Here is a 23,559-nt window from a genome sequence, read left to right on the forward strand (position 1 = left end):
AATCCAGCCACAGTAGAAGTAGGACTTTTATATAAATTAAAAAACACACTTGCCATAGCCTCTAATTTTTCCATCATCTTGGCAGATCTGCATAAAATAAGCTGTGCTAGAGACATGAGAATCCTCATCCTTCCTGGCAGTGAACCCCCCCACATGAGATGTGCTCCTTCTTCCTTGAGGGTGACCAAGGGACAACGACTAACACTCAAAGCAATAAGAGTGACACCCAATTCCATTCAGTAATCAGATCAAGGCAGCTCTCAGATTTTCAGTTCACAGTCAGATGCTGAAGCAAAACCTGCCCAAGTAATTTTGCCAGGGAATGATGCCAGGGAACTGCAAGAGTGGTTCTCTAAAGTACCTGAATGACTAGAGGCAGTACCACACTTTCATCAGATCTACAGGAAATCAGGAAGTAAGAAAGAGCCAAATGGCTACAGAACACCAAGCCATGCACACATTTTGGAGGAGTTTCAGGTCACCTTTGTTTGCTCACTGGCCAACACAATAACTGAATTTTATATTATAAACTTCAGACTAGAACAAGCAAAATAATTAATAATGAGATAGCTGCAAATGCAGAGGAAACCTCACCAGCCCATCCCCCAGGCACCAAAAAAAAAATCCTAGAAAAAAACAAACAAACAAAACACTTCAGAAGAGTTAGGCCCAAAAAAGTTAGGCACTTCATAAGAAGTAAGAGAAAACCAGTAGGAGGAATCAGCTGAGGTAAACAGTCATTGATTTATCAATTCATTACACATGACTGAAACACAGATGGACATAACAGCCTGGAAAGATGAATTTTCCTCTGGCATGAAAGACTCTGCAGCCCACATTTCTACATTCAAGTTTCCAAGAAAAGACTTTTCATCAGCAAGTTACTAAAACCCCAAAGCAGCAAGAATTCACTTAAATCTCTATTCTGTCTCTGCTTGAGGACATCCACTTGCTTACTCTGCTTCATACTCAGACTGTCAGTTCTCTCTTCACAATTCAGTATTACCAGGAAGAATAACTTGGTTCCTGATTATTCAACTGTAATTGTTTCTCTTAGGATGTTTTACAGCTGGAGGAGGAAAAGATACAAACAGGTGACCTCAGCTTTGACTTTAAATCAATCAACAAATGAAATGTTAGTAGTAAGAGACATGAAACAGGCACATTACCCATAATAGGAAATACTAAATCTACAGCTGGGCTTCAAAACAAAACCCTACGGTCCACTTTGCTGGGAATAAGAAGATATACAAAGCTTTGACTTGGGGTCAGGCCAGAGAGTCAAATATACAAAGAGGATATAAATCAGACTTTATTTCTAAAACTTGCTTGCCAAAGGACAAGACAGTGAGCACGGAAGTATTTATGAAAACATATCAACACTGGAAAAAAGGCAAGTACAAGGGCATGCAGATGTCAGCCAGCCACAGATGTGCTGCCTGCTTTAGCAGCCAGACCTAATCCTGTCCCCAGCCAAGCCTGGGGACCTGGCTCTCACATCCAGGTTTTAAAGCTTCCCAGGACAGTATATAAGTGGGGAGTGCCCCAGCAGCCACACTACTGACCAGGCTGGGGATTCAGGAAGGCTCAAATCAAGACACCTCAGAGGACACATACCAAAAGCTTTTCCTAGAAACTACATTAAACCATTACTGTTGTTTATTAAATATACCTAATACTGGACCAGACAAAGAACAAGGAGTTTATTGCTTCCCTTTGTGACCTGTTCCAACACTACACTATCATCATTGATAGGAACAGTAAAACAGTACCACACTTGCAGGGAAAAAAAAGAGTGCTGGGTATAGGATATCAATGATTTAACTTTAATGAGGTTGTGGAAAGAGTCCTTGCATTGTGCCTGACCCATGATGGAAAAAGGATGTCCTACCAAAAGTCTTCCTCCCTGGGCAACAAGGAGAGCCCATCTCCAGGTCATGGGCTCATCACAGGATTACTCAGCAGATGGTCATGAAAGCAGGAATTAAGTGTAACATGCCAGCTCTGCAAAAAGCCTACATTCAGAGGCACTTAATAATAACATTTTTGTGCTGCACACCACAATTTTGAGAAACTGAGAAGCAAACAGCAATGTAGCTCCTAATCCAACTCAGCTTACAAGCAGGCAATTTGAGGCTATTCTGTACAGAAGGAAAAAACACATAAGATGCCACAATTGATTACTTTTATTTGTTTAAAGCTAGTTATAAAAGAATTGTTTCTTGTTTATGCAAATTATTACTAACCAGAACCTCAGTGCAATGGCACAGCACTTCCACACCCCAGAGAAGCAAATGCAGGACCCTGTTCATCTCCAAGGAGCAGGAAGCTGGCAAGCAAGCAAGGGGCAGGCAGCCAAACCAACACCACTGCTAAGAGCAGCATAAATCAAAAGTTTGAATAGAAGGCTCTACACTTCCTTTCTGAGGACCCAGCCACTTATTGCTTCTTTTAGAAACATTTATCAACCTTGTATCAGGTCACTTTGGAAGAGTGTTGCAGAGTACCTCCATGGGTTTGACCTTCATTTGGGCCACTTGACTGTAAAACGTGAAAAACAGGAGTAAAACTCAAGAGACTAAAATCTCAAACTGTTCTGACATAAACATAACTCAGCACAGTGTAAGATAACATAGAACTTTGACACTTTTCTTATACTTTATAAATAAAAGTATCAAGCAGTCACATCATGTCACCAGATTTAGGACAAAAAGCCAAGGACAGCCATCTGCATAGTTCTCCTTTTACAACTCCTACCCTCGTTTAACACCACTGAGTCCAGGGAAGAAGGAAAGAGCAGAGAGTACAAAAAAAAACAAGAACACAAACAAAAAAAAAAAAAACCCAAAAAAAAAAAAAAAAAAAAACCACAAAAAAAAAAAAAAAAACCACAAAAAAAAACACAAAAAAAAACAACAACAACAAAAAAAAAAAACCCAAAAACAACAACAAAAAAAACACCCAAAGAAAAAAAATCAAAAAAACCCCCAACTTTACAAAATGGAAACAGAATTCACAAAGTAGATAGCTACTTCAAAGCACCAGTCATAAAAGGAAAGATGCATGGGAGCTTGCAGCTGGTCAGTCACACATCATCAGTCCAAATGCAAGGACTCTGTTCTGCTCTGAAGCCAAAGGGCAACAGAGACTGTCCTGTCCTATCACTCATCCTGAAACTTCCTAGCAACTCTTTTTAAATAATGAGATGGACCACTAACATTTACACTGGTTAACGTTTGGAATCTCTAAAGAACCACAGCTAAGAAAATTATGCTACAAGAAAAAAAACTCCAAAAAACACATTAAACATTTTTCTCCATCAAAACAGGTATTTTTCACTGGAGGCACCCACATATCCCTAAAGATGCACATTTTGATGATTCCATCAGGCTAATAAGAAGCTGATATGGCATTCTTCTTTGTAAAAGTTGACAATATTATGAAAATCCTTTTATTTACATATTATTATGTAATAATAATTATTATATATTCTTAATTATTTACAAAGACAGGCACCCAAACAAGCACTAAATCCCAGACACATAATTTGAACATTCTGAAGGTCAGTATGAGGCATCTAAGGAGATGCTTGTGAATCATACAAAATTAATCAAAATTATCAAAAGCACTATAGACAGAAGGAACAAACTTTAAAAATAAGTCAAACATCTAAAGAGATAGATATCTCAATTTTATTGCAGCACTATAATTTCTACTCCCACATTTGCATAGTGCACAAACAGTGCATTTAAATGTCCAGTTATTACCACAGAACCAGAGGAGTTTGCACTGGAAGGGACCTCCAAGGGCCATCTAGTTCCAACCCTCTGCAATGAGCAAAGACATTTTCAACTAGATTAGATTGCTCAGAGCTCCATTCAACCTGACCTTGGATGCTTCCAGAGATTTGGCATCTACCACTGCTCTGTAATGATAAAAAGGAGATGAATTGCCAGAAGCTTGCTTTCTCAGACCCTGCTGAGAAAGTGTTTCATATCATTCAAGCAGAATGTGTTTCAATCTGCTTGACACAAACCAGAGAAGAATTATTTTATTATACTTTCAAGAAGAAGCAGTCTACCAAAAGTCACCATTTGATCACTAACTAAAAAAGTTAAAATAAAACACATGGGATGTGAACAGAATTTGACAGGTATTCCTAAAATACATTTAACATTATTCTTTCATGTGCTTTTTTTTTTTTTAATGATATTGATAATCTTTGCTGGTTTTACATGCAAATAACTCAATTATGCAAGTTAACTTTTTAATCCAGGAAATTTCAAGTGAATTTCAACACTTTAAGAGTTGTTGGGCACAAACTTTCTTTGTATTGACAATACTTTAGCATTTACACTGCACAGCAATTTAATCAGGATGTTATAATTTGGTTCTGTGTGGGTGTCAACTGAGTTGCTTGAAAGTCTGCTTCACATCTACAGAAGTTATTCACAAAGAAGGTGCAATTATATTAATCACATGGGCTGATACAATGTCTAAGGCTTCAGCACATCTCCCTTTGGGAAGTTAGGACCTGCAGCTTCACATACTGGAAGACTTCCCCTGAAAGCAGTAAATACATTTATTGACTGGCTGCACAAACCCAGTTTTGCTGGTCCTGTAGCAGCACATAGTCTCCTGTCCAATCTCTCCTACATCCACAAGACCTTGGGCAGAAACAGGAGAAAAGGAAAGCCAACACAGGAATCCTTAACACAAACATTTTAACTAAAAATTATCTTTTCTCCCTCAAGTCTGCACTCTTTCATACAGTGCCAGACATTAAAACACAGACTAAAGGTCCAAATCCTAGTATTTGAAGGAACTATACCAGAAGTAACTTCAAAATGCCAACACAAAGGGTATCTAAATTAACCTTTTTTGTCCATAGCTTACAAACAGAATGTTTATGAGAAGGCTCTTATCTTGATTTACATAACTTGTAAATTGATGGAAAAATCATTACATTCCCCTGTATAAGTTATTCCATGATTAATTATCCTAATTTAATGACCTTTGCTTTCAAGCTGACACAAAAGATTAAGACAAAATTAAAGGCTTCATAAAACTATTTTCCCCAAGTTTGTTTAAAGCTCTAATACAGTAGATTACTCTATCTGTGTAAGAGCCAAGAATTTATTCTTCCAGTTTCACAGCACTATTCAAGTGTTTTCAGATTAGATACACAAGACCAGGCCAAGTCACTGTGCAGATAAACACACAGGGCAGTAGCTGCTGGGGAAGAGGAACAGGAAACCTAGACAAGGCCAAGTGAGAGATTTCATGTTTTAGCATCTCCCAATGAACTACAAGAATTGGCAAGCTTCCCATATTTATTTATTTTACTGATGGTCATGTATGTTGTCAGGAAAACAAAACCCCTCAGTCCTGTGGCCCATTTTATTGTATCAATACCATAAGACCTCTTTTGGGTAGAGTGTGGTCACACATGGGTCAGGAGGCTGGGGACATGGCATGGAGCTGGACAGCAGGCAAAGGGAAATGATGGAGCCCCCAGCCCCAATAAACTAAAACTAATAAACACAAAGAACAGGCTCCTGTGATGCTGTGTGATGGTGCTCAACATCACACAGGGGAAGGAAGATACTGGGGTGCTGGAGCACATCCAGGGGAGGGAAACAAACTGAGGAAGGGTCTGGAGCAGAGTCCTGTGAGGAGCTGCTGAGGGAGCTGGGGTTGTTTAGTCTGGAGAAAAGAGGCTGTAGCCAGGTGGGGGTCAGTCTCTTCTGCCAAGTAACAGGTGACAGGAAAAGAGGAAATGGCCTCAAGCTGTGTGAAGGAAGGTTTAGACTGGTTAGTAAGAAAAAAAATTCTTCACCAAAAGAGCTGTCAAGCACCAGAACAGCCTGCCCAAGGAAGTGATGGACTCACCATACCTCTGTGTAGATGTGGCGCCCAGGGGGCTGAGCAGTGGATTCAGTTAAGGACAATGATAGGTTAATGGTTGGACTCAATGACCTTGGAGTCAAAACTAAATGACTCTATAATTCTAAGGTGAGCATCTTAACCCCCTGATGGAAAGAAAAATGCTCCCATCCATGTTTGAGAGCAACAGTGCTTCCCCAGCAGAGCAGCTTTCTAGCCATGGAGGATAATTTTTGAGGAATAAAGATTTAAGTTATTAATAAGAATGAAATCTCTTGACCTAGATTTTCTCCAGCTTAAACAAAAACAAACTATACACACACATCACAGCCTTCCTCTACAAACACAAACATATTACACTCAGCATATGGCAGAGCACTTCAAAACAGATATTTCACAATGAAAACAAAAAAAGGCTCTTAGTGCTCCTCCCTCACCCAGCTTTGTCTAAGAACATGAATACAGATGATGTTTGATTAAAACAGAAACCTGAACCCCAAGTTGCACGTATTTACTTTTCAAAAGCATTTTACAATTTGATTTTCTTCTTGCCTGCTGTGATAATTGATGAAAACTACACAGGGATTAAAATGAGCACAGGTGCGTGTCTACATAGTTCAAAGAGATTTGATCTTGAATGAAAATAATAATAATAATATTAAAAAGCTAGAGTATTTTTAGGGGTGGATTTAACATAGCCTAACCAAATAAGCCTAGATTAAAAGTAGGATTTTACAGTCCAGGTTTCACATTACTGAAATTTAAAATGTGTATTTCATAATGTATCAGAAACTTTGGCAAGCAGTACCTTATTTACTTGCATTTACAGCCCTCCATATCATATGTGTCAGAGCAGATCCAGATAAAAAAAAAATAGAGGCACTACAAACAGTAAAGAGCACTAAAACACAATACAAAGGCATGTGTTACAGAAGACATTTGGCACTCAATCAACCTTATTTTTAAATTTGTGAGAGGTAAAAGGAAAGTCTACCAGCTGAGAATATCTTTCTGCCAATATCCAAATCAGCACAAAACCCGTGCTTATTTTCTTTGCCAAATTTATCCTGCTACAGCTGAATCACAACTTTCTTGCACCCATGAGGTCAGGAACCATTTGAAAAGAAATGCACAATACAGCTAATCTTTGTGTCAGCTCATCATAACTAATGCAAAAAACATGATTTTTCCCATTTTTCTGTCCCAGCTTCCTCCAGCAAAGCTAACTAGAATGTTGCTCATCCCAAATTTGTCACACTACTTTGTTAAAAACATTTAAAAGATTTAAATTTAAAAGACCAATGCACACAGGAGAAAGAATTTATTCCATGTCAAGGCTTACTGCTGAGCTTCTATTAAGAACTGGAAAAAAAACCAAACCAACAGCACTCAGTTGTATAGAAAACAAATTTGTCTCAAAGGAGGACTCTACACTTACATAGGCATTTTTACACAACAGCTGCTTTCTTGCCTAAACTACCTAAAACACTGTTCCTACAATAACATGTACTCAATCTTCTTTCTGAAGCAGAATCTAATATATTTTTAGGCCTCTGAATAATAACAGCAGGAGATTACAAATATATGGATCAGAGATGGAAGAATTCCCCATCCTCCCTTCCCTCCCCAGGCAGGGGGGCAAGCTCCTGACTCTGTCATATGGGACAAGAGCTAATCAGCACTTCCTCCCAACAGGCTTAATTTCCACTTAAGCACCTTTTTGAGTAGTGAGAATGAGGGAATGCTGGCAATCATTTCACAGAAACACATCAGGGAAATTGTCAACATCTGAAATTTTCCCCAGTGGCCCCCTGTAACTTCATTTACCTCCATACATTTTCCTGTACACCTTAGCCATGGATTTATACTTTTGTAGCGCCCAAAAATAAATTAACTCCAAGTCTGTGTCAAGCATCTTAATGACTTAGTGGTTTTGAAACCCCTGAAATTTTTACTTTAGATTTTCACACAACCCTCAGAGGACTCACCAGGGCACCAAGCCCAGTTTTGCAATAGATTGGTAAAGAAACTGAAATTAAGACACAAAAACCTGAAAAAAATTAACCCACCACAAACATAGGCTTCTAGTATGTTTTCTTTACTCCAAAACCCATCCTATGCCATTACTACACAATTCAAAAATAGTCCTTTCAATTCGGTTAGAACACCAAGAAACTAATTTTATGTTGCTTAAACTATCTTGTATCTTACTATTGATTTAACTTACAAAAGACAGATGATTTAAATAGCCCCCTACATGCAAAACTTTCAAGGATAAACAAAAAACTGCATAAAGAGAAAACAGTCTTTTACCAATTTCTTGTCAATTAAACATGTTACTGAAGAAATTTAGTTGCCAGGTCTTTGCCTGGCCAATATTAAATCTTAGATGCAGTTCAGTTTCTGCACACCACATTCAAAACTGCAAAGATCATTAAAGTACAAAAAAGCAAGACCACTAAAAAAGTGAACAATTTGCAGGTCAGTTCAAGACCTGAAGAAGATAAACACTGGTTGTTTTTTGTTGGTTTTTTTGTGTGGTTTTTTTTTTATTATAGCATATAACGCTGGACATAAGAAACCACATATATTTATTATAGAGTTTGAAAGTAACAAAGAGGAGACTAAGGCATGCATTGAAAAACACTTAAGATTTCAAATCCAAAATAATTTAGGTACTTTAAAATAACCTAAATATAAAATTGCTGTTATTTAGTTTTAATTAACACATAACCAATTTGTTTTCTGCATGAATTTGCATAGTACATGGCTAATTACTACCTTGTGAAGAGTCTGGGGGGGAAAAAAAAAAAAAGTCATAAATCTTTACACGGTTCATCAACAATAAAAAACAAAATACCACAGTGAGTGCCTTTTTTTTTTTTTTTTGTGACAGCAAGTGTAAATAAAAACACACATTTTAACACACAGGCAACCAAACAGGAATAAGACTGTGAAGTGAATCAGTGCAGGAAACCCAGGATTAAGGCTGAAACTTTATTCTAATCCTTCTGCTCACACAAGTAGCGGTCACCAGGCAGCATGTGGTCTGGGCATGCACCTGCAATACACAGGCAGGATTTAAAAGTGCTTACAAAGAGATCAAGTCTTCTCAGAGAAAAGTTTCTCTTTGGCTTAGGAAGTGGAGTATCCACCTTCTCCAAAAAAAAACAACAATAAAACAAAAAAACAAACAAACAAACAAAAAAAAAACAATAACCAAAAAAAATCCTGGGGATTGACTTGACAGTAGGAAAAAGCTCAAGAAAAGACAAAAAAAAGCCACCAAAAACAAAAACCCTCTTGCTCTGAACATATTAAACAGTTATATATGTACAGCCATACCACACTACTACTCTGTGAACTTTGCATCACCTTTATGTAAATTCCTGTATTAACTGATGAAGTCTACCCACTTGGTGAAGGCATTCCACCTGGTAAAGGAATTCCAGCTGTCTCTATCTGGTGCACCTGGGAGCTAAATGAACATTCTCAAGTCCACAGATCCAACCTGTATCACAGAAAGATTGGGTCACTACTAAAAAGTGAATGGGGAGGGGTTTCCAAATCCTGTGATTATAAGTTTAGCATAGAGTACATTAAAAAGAGAGACAGAGATGAAAATACTTTCCAGTGTGGCAGTTTTGAGAAGCATCTCTTTGTCTCTGAGACCAAAGCTACTGCTCTCAGTCCTAAGCAATTTTGTGACAAAAGTTTAAATACTAATAAAGCAAGAGACATTTTGCTTATATTCAGTGCTGTTTCTTTTGAAGTGGAATAGAACTGAATTTGGTGAACTATACCCATAAACTGGGTTCAACTCCTACCCCATTATTTAGCCAATAATAAAACCACAATTCAACACTGAAGTGGAACTGCTTGCAGGCATTCTGACCCTTCCCCTCAAGCATACAGGACCAGCTGATTGCCATCAGGAGTGGTTTCATACTGCCTCATACTCCACCACCAGGTTCTTCTATTGCCTGAAGAGTCAGCTGCAGTCCAGCAACAGGGATCACAGAGCAAGGACAACTAACTTATTCCTGTACACCATATGGATGCTTGTTCATTTGAACCCAAGCTACAGGATCACATCACTAAGTAAACAAAGAATTTTATGGCATTCATTATTATTTTAAAGCTGTCAGACATATCTGCCAGATCTGACTAGGAAGAAACTGTCAGAAGCAAGTCAACAAGCTCCTAAAAACTGGAGCTCACTGAGCTGATACTAAAAGATACTTGGAAAAATTAAACAGCGTTTCAGCTTCCAAACTGAAGATGTTTACATAATTAAGATATGCAAATAAGGTTAAACAAAAAGAAAGGGAGAAAAATCTTAAAAAGCTCTGACTATACCTGCAACCATTTTCCTACTTACAAAGCCACAGCCTTGACTGACAATCAAGTACTAATACTAATCATTATTTAAAAGTTCATGGTAATTATATAACTTATCCTTTTAAACAGTTTACTGTATTCAGTACTAAACAGCTTTATCCTGCATAAAATCAAGCCAAGATACAACAGAGCTCCTTCTCTGCAATTCTCAGTTTTTCCTTTGAAAAGCAAACTCATTATGTTCTATAAAGAGAATAAAGTCTCTAAAAGAAGACTAAATTCTTTCTTTCTCAAAGGCAGGCTCTGAAGAGATTGCATAAAAAGAGATTTTATTCTTGGCTCAAATATGAACATTTGGGAATCACTACTTTTGAGCAAGGACTCACCCACTTAAAGGCAGAAGAATTTATTTTGAAAAGTGGTGTGAAATTTCAGGGGAAAAAAACCAAAACACATGTATTTTGCACTTCCCAGCTTTTGGTACTTTTCCAGTTAAGACAAAAATCTCAAAATAACCTCTTCCCCGTATAACTGTTTTCTCACAGATGCTGCCAAGCTATCTTATACCACCAGCAAGAACTTCTACAATAAAGTAACTATTTCCAGACATTCAACTCAGAGGATTGACAGGAAAATAAAAGTAAGATCATTTCAGGTATTTTAGGAGAGAACCTGGGAAATGTGTTTCACTGGATGCCCAGTCTGCCCTGTCACCAGTGTGTTCAGCATCCTTCAGAAGATGTGGGGGAGCAATGCTGTAGCTCAGAATTCATGGATAACCTCAAAGCACAGGGCAGGGCAAGAGTTTGAGCCCAGCCCTCCTGCTAAGGACTATGTTCCTACCATAGCTAACAGTCCTCAGAGGAGCAATGCTTCTCCTTTGGATGCTGACCATGTACTGGAACTGTTTCCTCAGATTCAGTCCAAACCAGCTGCAGAGAGGGAAAGCTCATCTCGATTATTAGATCAGGTCCCTACAGAAACATTTAGGACTTTTAAACAAAGGGTATTATTTGTGTGTGGACACATGTGGACACCATCATGTTACAGAAAGAATACCTAGGGATAGAGAGGATTCAGTCTTCTGTCTCCAAGATGACTCAAGATTACCTGCAGACATCCACATAACATTTCTCAACTGTTGAGGAATGCCAAAAATCAGAAACCAGATCAACTCCTTTTCCCCATCTCATGCATGCTTTGCATGCTAGAAATGTTCTTTTGTGTATTCTCATACTGTTTAATGTGAAGGATTTGCTATTTCTCTCGATTTAAGATGCAAAATCTCAACTATGACCTGCGAGTGCTCTGCATGGCTGAATTCCTGGCACAGCATCCACTGAACCATCTGTGGCTCTCCTGTTAAGTGCTCATCACAGAACCAGAGGTGAGAGACACCAAAGGACTCAGGAGGGATGGCCAGGTAGATCCCATGGTCCAACCCAGAGGCCAGCCATGCCCTAATCCAGGATCCAGGACAAGCCCAACACGTGCATCCTGCCACCAAGATGGCCTGAGGAGTGACACTGCCCAAGCCAGCCCTTGGTCTCTGCCTGGCTCCAGATGTGTCTCCATGAGCTGCTTTACAGCAGGAGTGGAAAAAACAGCATCAGACGGTGGCTATTTTGATAACTGCCCTCCTATCACAAGTATCAGTCTCCAGCTAGAATTACTGTACCAGGCCCCAGCTCATCTCTTCTTTTCCCTTTTTATTTACATACCCACACCCTGGAATGTACATAGGAGTAAATTAAGGCATTTATATTATATAGGTCAAGTCCTGGCCTGTTCATCTACATACATTAGCATACAGGTAAAAGTACTACAGACATCAAAAATAAAGCATTAATGGTTAGCTTAAATACACATCCTAGGCACTGTTAGAAGGGAAAAAAAAAAAAATCAGCTAAAAAAATTTAGGACAACAGAAAAGTAACAGAGACAGTAAGGCGGTACTTCATTTGAATCTTTTTCCCAAGAAAATTTTCCTTTGAGAACACTTAGATCTATTTATGAGTAGACAACATAATAAACCAGACATCTTAATTTTATTTACTTTACATTTTATATGTAGTCAGGCTGAAGACCACATATATAAATCAAGATTACTCTGTCTTGAAATGGGCTTTTAAATCATCTGAAAACTTTGCACACAGTTTCCATGCAGAATACATCTGCAGAATCTCTTTTAATGAGGAACATATCCCTTTTTGTCCCAGGTCAGAAAAAATTGGTTAGAACAAAAACCATCATGTAATTGAGAGCATATAACAGGTATATTTTGTAATTTCTCATCAGGGAAAATAAGTTCTCCTATACTTTAAGGCTGCCAAAGTCTGCGAATTTGTGACTAGAGATATCATAATATTTAAAAAAAAGAGAAACTGGACAACAACCCAGTGGCACACACCTTTCAGTGCCAGAAGCCTTCAGAGATACAAAGCACAGAAACAATTAACTCAGCCACACTCTAGCACTGTAATTCCCTCCTCCATATCCAAGCTCTGCATCTCTCTTACCCTTGGAGAGCACTCACTATAGGTGCCAGTGATGCTTATAGAGCAGTGACCACAGAGTTTGACATTGTCACTTACACTCTTATTAATTGCCACGTCAGGGAGTTGGTTGATCATGGAAAGAAATTGTAAGAGCTGTTCAGCTTGGTGAACAGGAGATACCTCAGCTCTGTTTATCTTCTGGTCAGACACCCCAATCTTCGCAATTATGAAAAAGTGAATTCTGATATTGACTGGAGAAAAATCGCAGTCTAAGAAAATCTCTGCATTTCTGTGTAACTCTGCAAAACAACTTCAAAGACAGAAGGGAAAAAAAAGAACTTGTGCCCATGTGACTGTTCTACAGAAGAACAAGAGGCCATTATCTCCACTCCTACATATCAGTTATTAGAATAACAAGTAAAGTGAATTTTAGGAGTTTGGTATTCTATATATTGCCTGTTAAGAAGAGAAAGGTATTAAGTAAACAATGGGAAATCCACAGTTGCAACTCCAGAACTGTAATGCAAAAAGGACTACGTCAGAACTATTTTATTGCTTCTTTCAGCTTAGTATATTATGGTACTAAATTACACTTCATTGAAGCCAGACTTCATAGGGATTGTCAGTACTCTTCTGTCTGGTCCAATGTCAAGAACAGCTGGCATAATTTTCAAATATAACATGGCTTTCACAATTTGCACTAAGTTGAATGAAGTTCTCCATGAAAGCAAATCACACTGATTAAGGAACAGGTTTTTTTGCTTCTCATTAGAAGTTCAGCTTTAAATTAGCAGAAGTTCAAGACATGGGAAAGACGTAGGAGAAAGATTGCAACCTCACAGCAGGCAGCTTTGCATTAGACAGTGTCTGTATCACAACTACCACAACACAGGCTGCCTCCTTCATGTCCACTACGTGTCCTTACTGTCACTATAGCATTTGATTAGCTTTGACCACAACAAACCAGCACAGGAGGCAAATATTTCTCTCTGCTCTTTGGCTCAGTATCACACAATCTAGTAAAATACGTAGGAAGTGGAGTGTGAGGATCTGATTTCATACCAGGGCAAGGCATCTTATTAAAAAAAAAAAAAAAATCTTTTCAGTAACAGTCATCCAGAAGTAATAAATCAAATTAGTTGATTACAACAATCTAAACAGCATCATTTGATACATTCATAGACGTTCTTGGATAATGAAAGTTTAGAAGGAGAAATCCTATATTTTATTAAATTCAGCATAGCTGGGGGACAGGGCCTCTCCCTACAGCTTCTGCCTACTGCATTTTAGGCCAAGTACTGAAAACATTAATGCAGCTTAGCCAGCAAAGTTAATTCAGCTTCTATCTCTCCAAAGCCTATAATTCTCCAGTCTAGTCTTCATGAAGAGCACTTAAAAATGTTTCAGATATAAGATGAAAACCATATAATCATCTCTGCACATGCCTGCTTATTAAAGGTATGGATGCTACTCCAGAAGGCACTGCAGAGTACACAGCTCTCTTCCCAGGCACTGGAGCACAAGCAGGTGTACCTGCAAGGTTAGGATATAAAAAGAAGCCCAGGAAATGGCATGAAGGTTTCACCAGGACACTGTGGATAAGCCAGTCATGAGGACACAGCTGTTTCACAGCTGCACAGTATCCAAATCACATCATTGCAGTCTGCACACACATGCAAGCCCAGCATGAGCTATAAAGTTGATACAGCATGGGCTTTGGGGACAGAACAGGGACAGTAACAATGCAGGGCACCAACAGAGGGAATGCCAAGCTAAACTCAAAGGCTGCTTAGGAAGTGAGGTGCCACTGGAGCCCAGGAAGCCACCATACTCTAAATTCTCCATATAATGCTTACCAAGGGGTCCCTCTAGGATAGTCCTGTATCAATTCTTGTAGCCCAGCATCTGATTTCTCACTCTTCAGAAGATAAGCCCTCACTTCCTGATCTTAAGGGATGCCTCCTTATTTTCTCATTCACATTCAGAATTTATTCAGGGAATTTTTCTTCATCCTTGATCCCTCCAGACTGCATAATACAGGTGATCAAGAACAGTAGGCCACTGAACCATCAGTAAATAAAGATTTTGCTGGCCACTGACTCAATTTTGCATTTTTATTATGTTTGTGAGAAAATCTGCTGCAATAATCTTGTTCTTTAATACATATTCTGGATAAAGCCCATGCAGACAAACTAGCTGAGTGGTATCTCACATAATCCTTTGTCTCCCTGGTTGTTCAATCTCTCATGCAGCTCATGTTTGCTGCCAGATTCCAGGTTCCTAGGTCAGGAGATGGTGTTTCACACAACTGCCTGTATGCCAGGATGGATGGCTTCACAACTGGGGCCACAGCATCAGAACAGCACAAAGGTGTAGAACCAAGAGACTTTCAGGAATAAATAGCATCAAAAAATAAAATAAAATCAGAGAGGCCAAAGAGCATTGATGGCCCCACATCTCAGAACTGTGAAATGCCCATTTAAAATTTCACTCCCAATAGCAAAGAAGCTCCCAGAAAGGCGTGCAGCCAATTATTGCCCTGAATACTACCAATTTCACATTTGCTGAGTGAAAACCATTTGTCTATTTGTGTGCATTTCTGCAATTGCACTTTTCAGTCATTAAGATGAGAAATTGCCTTCTTTATGCAATCTGCTACTATTCAGATAGCAAAACAAAGTAATGTCTGGTAGCAACTTGCTGTTTTTGGCTTTAGAAGGGTGGGGGGTTTTTTCCTCTCTTCCTGTGAGAGGAAAGCTTTTCCCAAAGGATTCAAGCAATTTCATAAAACAAATGTAAAAACAAAGACACTTTTGTTTAAGGACTGAAGGGTTTGTTTTGGTTTAAGGGAGATTGAGAGGGAAGGAAGAGAGAAATGATACTGATCATCTTTCAATTAAAAAGGGAAAAAAAAAAAAAAGGTTCTTAGTCCTAAAAGAAATTTGTGTGATAGCACAAACTTGCTATAAGAAATAGGCCATCAGAAAACAAATCAAGATTTATTTTCTAAATAAACAAACTTATTTTAGTCAGAAGTGAACACCTCAAATTACTACAGCAAAGATCAGAGGAAAATAACGTTTCTCTCCAAATCAAAGAGAACACTGTGCACACTCCTATATGCTGTGCTCCATTAGAGTCAGTGTCTTTTTCCTCACAGAAAGAAAGGGGTGCAAGGGGGAAAGACCTGAAACCTGTGGTTTTAAATAAACAAAGATTTGGGGATTCATTTCAGCTAGAAGTTCTGAAGCTCAACCTAATAAGCATCATTTCATTTGCAGGAAATAGGATCCAATATTTCAACAGGAGGAAGCCCCAAACTTGCACAGAAAACAGTGCAAGATGGAGACAGCACAGCAACAATAAATAAAGACAAAATTAACTAGAACACCTGAAATCCTTCAGTAAAGCATGTATGGAGGCCTTGCAGGAAATCTGAATACACAAATCTTGACACCTGCAATACTCTCCAAGCATTTGTACAACCACATTGCAGAAATCACACATTATGGAACTGTGATTCTAGCTTCTGATTAGCAGATACCAGTTAATAAAATTAACTGATTTATCAGTAAGTCCCTACATATTGTATCAAGTTTTATTATGTAGAGAGACAATCACAAGTGATCTTCAGTGACAAAATAACATCTATCCAAACAGAGCAAGAGCAAACCATGAAACCCATTCATACTGCCTACTATTTAAATTCATTCAGGATTGACACCCACTGCAATTATCATTCAACACCCAAACCAACACACTGGGACAGCCCTACAGTAATAACATTCAGTAATATTGCAGCTCAGAAAGACAAAACAACATAAATAATTAGAATCTTGCAATTAAATACAATTAAATACAACATACACAATGAATGTATCATGTTACTTACTTGCATAAGCAATTTACAAATGTTAGTAAAAAGATATTAATTTTTCAAAATATATTTTTGAAGTATGTAGGTGCATAAGAAGTGACAAACAGTTCTTAAGTAAGATTTAAAGAATGGTCGAAACCCACTGGAGTTAGACAGGAAGACAAATAACAGATTGACAAACATATCACAGCAACATTAAGTTTTATATTTATGAAATAAAGTGCAAATAAAATGCCTATTATCATAATCACCATAATCTCAAAAGGGTTCTACCCAAGCATTGCTTAAATGACTCTTTTCCACCCTAATTTTAAGTGCATATATCTATATATGCACATGCATACATGAGAAACAGTTTCCTTCTGGTTGCTTGACCTCCCAAGTAGTAGCATGCACAGATTAACTTGTCAAAGAGAGAGAGACAACAGACAAAGGTCATTAGAAATCCAGAGGCCTGGGTCCACTCATGAATTTGGGTAGTTACTTAAAACAGATTTTTCTAGTACTGTGGAGAGGCACTGGATGAAGAAGACAACTCAGACAATACTCGACTCTGTTATTATCTTCCTGGTCCAATAAAATCTTAAAACATTTCCTCCCACTTCTTAATGCAGACTTTTCCAAGACCTCAAACTGTAAAAGGAAATTCTTTGAGTGATTCTTGTTTTTAAAGAACACAGCAAAGCATCAAGACACAAGTGCTCTGCTCTTTGATTTGCTAAAGTTTGAATTTAGGTTGAATCTCTCCCTTGTAAACATGAAATAACTTTTCCACCTCATCCATTAATATTTGGGACTTGAAGACTGTCAAGTGAAAGATGTTATAATGCCCAGCAGAGGCCTAATCTCATCTTTAACTATACACCCAACACTTGTATAATAGGGCAATAGCAGTAAATGAAAAACAACAGTAAGCAAACAGCCCAATAATGTGTGCTAAAAGCAACAGGACAATACATTCAATTTTCCCTGGGATTGTTTAAGTGTTCTTCTGATGGCTCAACACAATCTTTTCACAATTACTTCCTATGGGGCATGCTGACACATTGAGTTCACTACATAGCTCCTCTTTAAAGCAAAAAATACACAGGTATTTAGAGCAAAATTCAATAGCTCAGATTTTTAATAAAGTACACCAGAAAGGAGTTTGCAACTGGATTAGTTCTAAAAAAGTAAGACAACTTATAAATTCAAAACAAATAGCCATAAAGCAATATCAAGATATTGATCTTGCTTTGATGTATAAGCACACTCAAAAGCACCTTATTTTTGAAATGGTTCTTCTCCGAACACATTCACACAGGCGACATATTCTTTTTTCTTTCTAAAGTCATCCCAAAACTTCCAGAAGTTTCACTGGGCATACACAGAGCAGGCACAAGACAGCTTATGAACAGACTGATGCTGTAGCAAAGATCAAGCCAAGTCAACAGGGCATAGCCCTCAAACCAATGTGCCATCTTTACACTTTCAGTGGGGCACACATCTCTTCACAGTGCACCACTCAAGCTCTGCACTTCATCTATGGCACAAGGCTCTGCCCAAGTCCCTCCCAGGCTCCTACTCCCAGGAGCACAGTCTCCAACAAGAGGATGCAGCCAGCACCACAAAATGCTCCTAAGAGCAGAGAGCATGAAATCAGACAGAGGATAAAAATGGGCACTCACACAACAGGAGAACCCTTTTATTTATTTATGGGTGCAAGTCAGCCAACCTGACCTCCAGCCTGCATGTCCATTTATGCATCTTATGTCCTACACATATTAATTTGTGGTTATCTTTAATATTTTATGAGTTAAGCTTCATTCACTCCATTATGCACCTAAAAGAGAACAAAACAGCTACTAATGTCATAGATAAGTGTTTTTACTGGCTATAAATTCTATCCACCATCATGTGACTAGACAACACACACTCCCAAAAATAAGTGCTTCTGCTCATCACACCTCCTTTACTGAAGTGACTTCTATCTCTGTTGATTAACTCTGATCAAAGCATAAAATATGGCAGCTTCAGTTACCTGAACTGCTCAATTCCTGAACAGCCACATGCAAACTTCAATACTTAGCTGGGATTCAGGATACACACAGCTAGGAAGGCATCCAAAATCTGACAGCAAGGCAACTCCTTTTGAATTCCCCACATACTTTATTCTTGTATTCATTCATCAAATTACCCTTCTGTACATCAAATTCTTAATCCAAAAATCACAGGTGAACCTTCAGTTTATGACCCTTCCTCTCCAAGAATTTGCCACAGGGAATCTCTAAGCAGCTGCTATCTCCCATCTCTGCCATTACTAAGACACAAAAGCCAAAGTAGTTTAAGTTTTGGTCTCTCACCTAACTCCAGATTGTTCACACTACACAATCTTTGTAGCTTGGATGTCCATCTACAAGTTCCACTAGGATTTAATATTTTCTGTACATAAGTGCCCAGACCTATGTACAGTATTTGACAAAGTCACCCTAATGCCTTGCCCAATAACCTGTCTCTCTTCACTGAGGAGCTCTTCCTGAGCATTGTGTTTGCTCCCATTCCATGGTCAGTATCAAATAAAAGTCACCCCCATTTGACTATGGCTGTCAGGCCTTTTCCTCCAAACCTCTTTTAAGGGATGACTTGCCAGCTGAGAGCAGATGTGTTGCTAATAATTACTCAGTAGATAACTTTGCTTTTGGAGCTATTTGACTTCCTGTCATTCCTATTGTTTCAGTCATCACAGACATTCAATTCTTCCTGTGCAATAATCCAACCCACCTCGGTGCTGACTACATTTCCCAACTTTGCCTCATCAGCAATCATCCTTGTAGTTATTTCAGCTGGTATGGTGAAGTAAAGAGAGCAGCTCCCCACTAACACTGATGCAGGGCATGAATAATTCCTTTATTCAGGCAGGCAAACTCATAATTTCTCCTTCAGGAGACACCTTTAGCTAAGCCTCATGCTTCAAATTTAGTTATTTTTGGTGTATACACATGGAATTGAAGCCTTCTGCTCCTATTGTCTAGGACATTCAATATTTAACCAGTAATAATATTACTTTAGTCTCCCATGACCTAATTGTGGCAAATACATGATGCATTTCATCCTGTTTTCCACTTAGCTTTATATACTTAATTACTTTTTCTGTTCCAAATTTATTCTAAATCCTTGAATTGTGACAAAGTAAAAGGTGTGAAGATATCGTTCTCTTCTCCTTTTAAAATAAAAGGAAGTATGCATCTTTTGCTATCTTGCTACCACAACTGCTACCTTCAGCCTAACAGATAACACCCAATTCTATTTTTTAACCTGGCTCCAGTGTCCTGCACCAGCTCTTTCAGAGCAGAGACTCTTAGATTTAGACTGACTGGGAACAGACATAAGAAATTTATTCTAGCCATTTCCATTTGGCACCCTATTTTTCTCCCATGTATATCTAAACTAAACAACTAAAACAAGAACTGCTAATTTTAGAGGCATCAAGCAGTTTTCATGCAGACTGGTCCTCACAACATCATAGCCAAATTCTCTTTTCCTGCTCTTTTTATTTTTTTTTTCCCCCCCTTCATCTTAAATTTCTTCATCCTCTAGCTTTTGGCAGTTCACATGCTATCCCTGCAGTTTCTGCTCTCCAACAATCAATCCCCTCCTTTCCTTCATTCCTTTTAGGTTTTCTGGTAACTTGCAGTATCTTATTCTCACAGCAAGGTCCACAGCCCCACTTGGCAAGCTTTTCCTCCTCCTTAAAATGCAGTTTCCAAGCAGCTATTGTACCTTCCACTTATGACAGTCCAAGCTCTTTTTTTTTTTTTCCCCCTCTTTTTAATTTAAACCTCCAACTCCTACAAGCCCTTAGCTCCATGGACAACACAAACTAGTTCTTCTAACTCCTCAGAACTTGCCCTACTAAAATAAAGCTTCCTTGAAAGAAACACTTTGTAGTTGACATACATACCCTTCAGTTTAATTCAAAATTATTAAATTGTGGCTGATCAACACATGTGCTTAAGGCCTTATGGAAGGGAGCCGTAATCTAGCAGCAGAAAACAAGACATACTGTCAGCTACTGAGAGACCAGAGATGTTCCAGAATTTAAAGATGCACCCTCTAGTTCTGGCAGGCTGCAAACATAAGCCTTCATTACTCTACATTCCACTACAATTAATGGCCAAAAATCTACCCTATGATAACTCAGTGTACTGACTTCTCTAGTCAGCACTGGGAAACAGATTTACAAGAGCACATTAGAGAAACACCTTCCCTTTACACACTAGCACACTATCCAAAATAAGCTCTGTAGCTCCAAGCAATCAAAACACGTTAGCAAAGTTGCATCCTATAATTTGACTCAGTTTCACCTCAGTAAATCAACCTTAAATGTGCAGATTTTGAAATAGAAGCACGAACCTTTCACAAAAAACCATCTCCCATCCAGGGGAAGACTGCACCTATATTAAGTGCAGCAACAGCTGCATCTTCAGCATGGTCACCACAAGCCTAAGAGGGGCAGAGAAGGAGGGTGCAGGTGCCCAACTGCTACAACACAACACAGAAAGAGCCTCTGTAGCAAAGTGAGAGTAATGATGCCCATGTGAATCTGGAAAACATGGTTTCCCTCTTAACTTTAGCTGGGGATACAATTTGCTTAGCATGGATGCATTGGCATGAAGGCAGTCCAGGCCTTCTGTGCAGCAGAATGAACTTGCTGGCACAGGCTGTCAGCCCCATGCAGGCAGTAAATCACACCCACCACCACATTCCTGGTGTGCCTGCACCTACAGGGCAGCACACAAGCACCTGCCTGCTGCCTCCTGAAACCCAGAGGGAAAACTCAGTACTGCAGCATGAAGCAGCAGCTGGCATGCTAACTAACCCACTAACTAACTAAAATTACTAACCCCAGGAAATGGGGGCCCTGAGAGGGCACACAGCTCTGTCAGCTCCAACAGCCCCACACCACGGCGAGGGCTGCCCACCATCCATGAAGGATTGATGGTCCCTGCATCCACCTCCCTTGCCACCAACACCATCATGTTCATCTCCCCATGGAGCACCTCAGGCTGCTGGTGCCTTCTGCTCTCATGACCAGTCTCACCAGTTTAAGCCAAGCCTTTCCAGCAGTGGGGTGGGTGCTCTGCCACCCTCCAAACTGGGGAGCATGGCACTGGACACCTTGACAAAGCAAGTCATTGTTAGCCATGCACAAAGCAGTAGCATCTTACCTTCCACTCCAGAAGTGCTTAAAAGTGTTTTATCCTGTGAAGGCCAAGTCAGTTGAGTGCACATGTGGTATGGATTACACTGACCCTTTTAGAGCTCTCAACATTTTTAAATAAGTAGGACACCTAACATTAGATGCCATAAAGTTGCATACCTCCTGTACACCACACACCAAGATCTGCCAGTGGGCTTTAAGGCACAACTAAGGAATAGTTGCTTTGTACAGCGTGGCTCTCACAGCACACGTGAAATAATTTATAAATGCCAAGTCTGACCCTGTACCACACTAAATCAATACAGGCGTTTTACAAAAAAAATGCCTCTGTTCGATGACCTGAAGTGACCTTTGCAAAGCCACCCAACAAATCAGCACCAGATTTACAAACAGTACAAGTATTTAGTACAGTTCTGTAGAGCTGAGTGATAAAAAAGGTCTATATTAAAGATAAAAGTTGTCCTGATGTCTACAAAAACGCAACAACATTATCATTGCAAGCACAAAGAACATGTTTCATCCTTAAATATCTGAGTATCTGGAGACTTTAAACATGAAGAACAACCAACATGCAAAGAACCACGAAATTCAAGCTTAAAAAGTTAACACTACGATTCACTGGAGATGTTAATTTGCTAGTGCCAAATCTTTGCAAGTTTCGACCTCCTTCTCTGCACTATCAGCTGCCATCCATATCAGACCCTCAGGCACAATCCCACTGTTTCCCTCCTTTACACAGATGCCTGCCTGAGCGAAGGAAGGAGGACGAGGAGGAAAAAACCCAACACATTTAAAGCCAACAGTCCCCTGCCCTCGGCCAGCTGAAGTTTTCTGAGGTCAGAGCAGCACTGGGAGAGGAGAGCAGGCGCCGGCAGGCCCTTGGCAGGCGGTGCTGTGCCAGACGCGGGGCAGCCATGTGCTCAGCCCCGCAACCCCGACAGCGCATCCCGGGAGGAAGTTCTCACCGCGCACCGACCTGGGGAGTAACTCGGAGGAGCCCAGCAGCTATCGCTTCCAGCGGCTTTCTCCTGGGCCACATGTTTTGCCCGGCCATTCAGCGAGGCAATTCAGAGGAGCCACACCGCCCCACCCGCCCCGCTGGCGGGCCGGGGGCTGGAGCCGCCGCACCGGCGCGGGGGGCGAAGCCGGCGGGGCACCGCCCGCGGCACCGCGCTCCGACCCGCGGGCAGCCCCCGCCCGCCGGCCCCGGCAGCGTGGCTGGGCAGGGCAGGGCAGGGCAGGGCAGGGCAGGGCTGGGCGGCTCCTGCTGCAGCCCCCGGCGGGCTCGCCCCCTCCCGGCCCCGCGCAGCCCCTCCGCCCGACACCCGCCGGGCTGGCAGAGCCGCGGGGGGGTCCCGCCCGCCCCCGCTCCCGGGACCGAGCCGTGGGACCGAGCCGCGCTCAGCCCCGAGCGGGCCGCGCTCAGCCCTTACCGTGCCGGGCAGCGCGGGCGGGAGCGCCCGCAGAGCGGCGAACGGAGCCGCGGAGCAGCCGGAGGAGCCGGGCCGAGCCGCCGCCGCCGCGAGGAGAAGGCGGAGGGGCGGGGGATCGGCGGAGGGGCGGAGCCGGGGGCGGGCCCGGGCCGGGCAGCCGGCGCTTCCTCCCGGCGCCGAGCCGAGCCGAGCCGGGCCGGGCTAGACCGAGATCAGTGGGGCGGGAGCAGGGCTTGCCCCTTCCCCGGCCCCTCCGCGCTGGGGGACCCGCCGTGTCGCCTTTGTTGGGCCGGCGGCGGGCGCTTCTCCCGCACGGAGATCGGA

At 40.6% G+C, this 23,559-nt stretch overlaps 1 protein-coding gene across 1 annotated transcript in view; it reads right to left on the reverse strand.

The window, feature by feature from the left end:
* FAM110B (family with sequence similarity 110 member B) overlaps positions 1 to 23,338 on the reverse strand; it is a 108,441-nt gene extending 85,103 nt beyond the window's left edge. The window contains exon 1 of the mRNA XM_056485308.1: positions 23,236 to 23,338. The gene's annotated coding sequence lies outside the window, so the exon portion shown is untranslated. The remainder of the gene's footprint in view (positions 1 to 23,235) is intronic.
* Positions 23,339 to 23,559: the final 221 nt, after the last annotated feature.

This window comes from Oenanthe melanoleuca, chromosome 2, assembly GCF_029582105.1.
Source record: "Oenanthe melanoleuca isolate GR-GAL-2019-014 chromosome 2, OMel1.0, whole genome shotgun sequence".
Lineage (NCBI taxonomy): Eukaryota > Metazoa > Chordata > Aves > Passeriformes > Muscicapidae > Oenanthe > Oenanthe melanoleuca.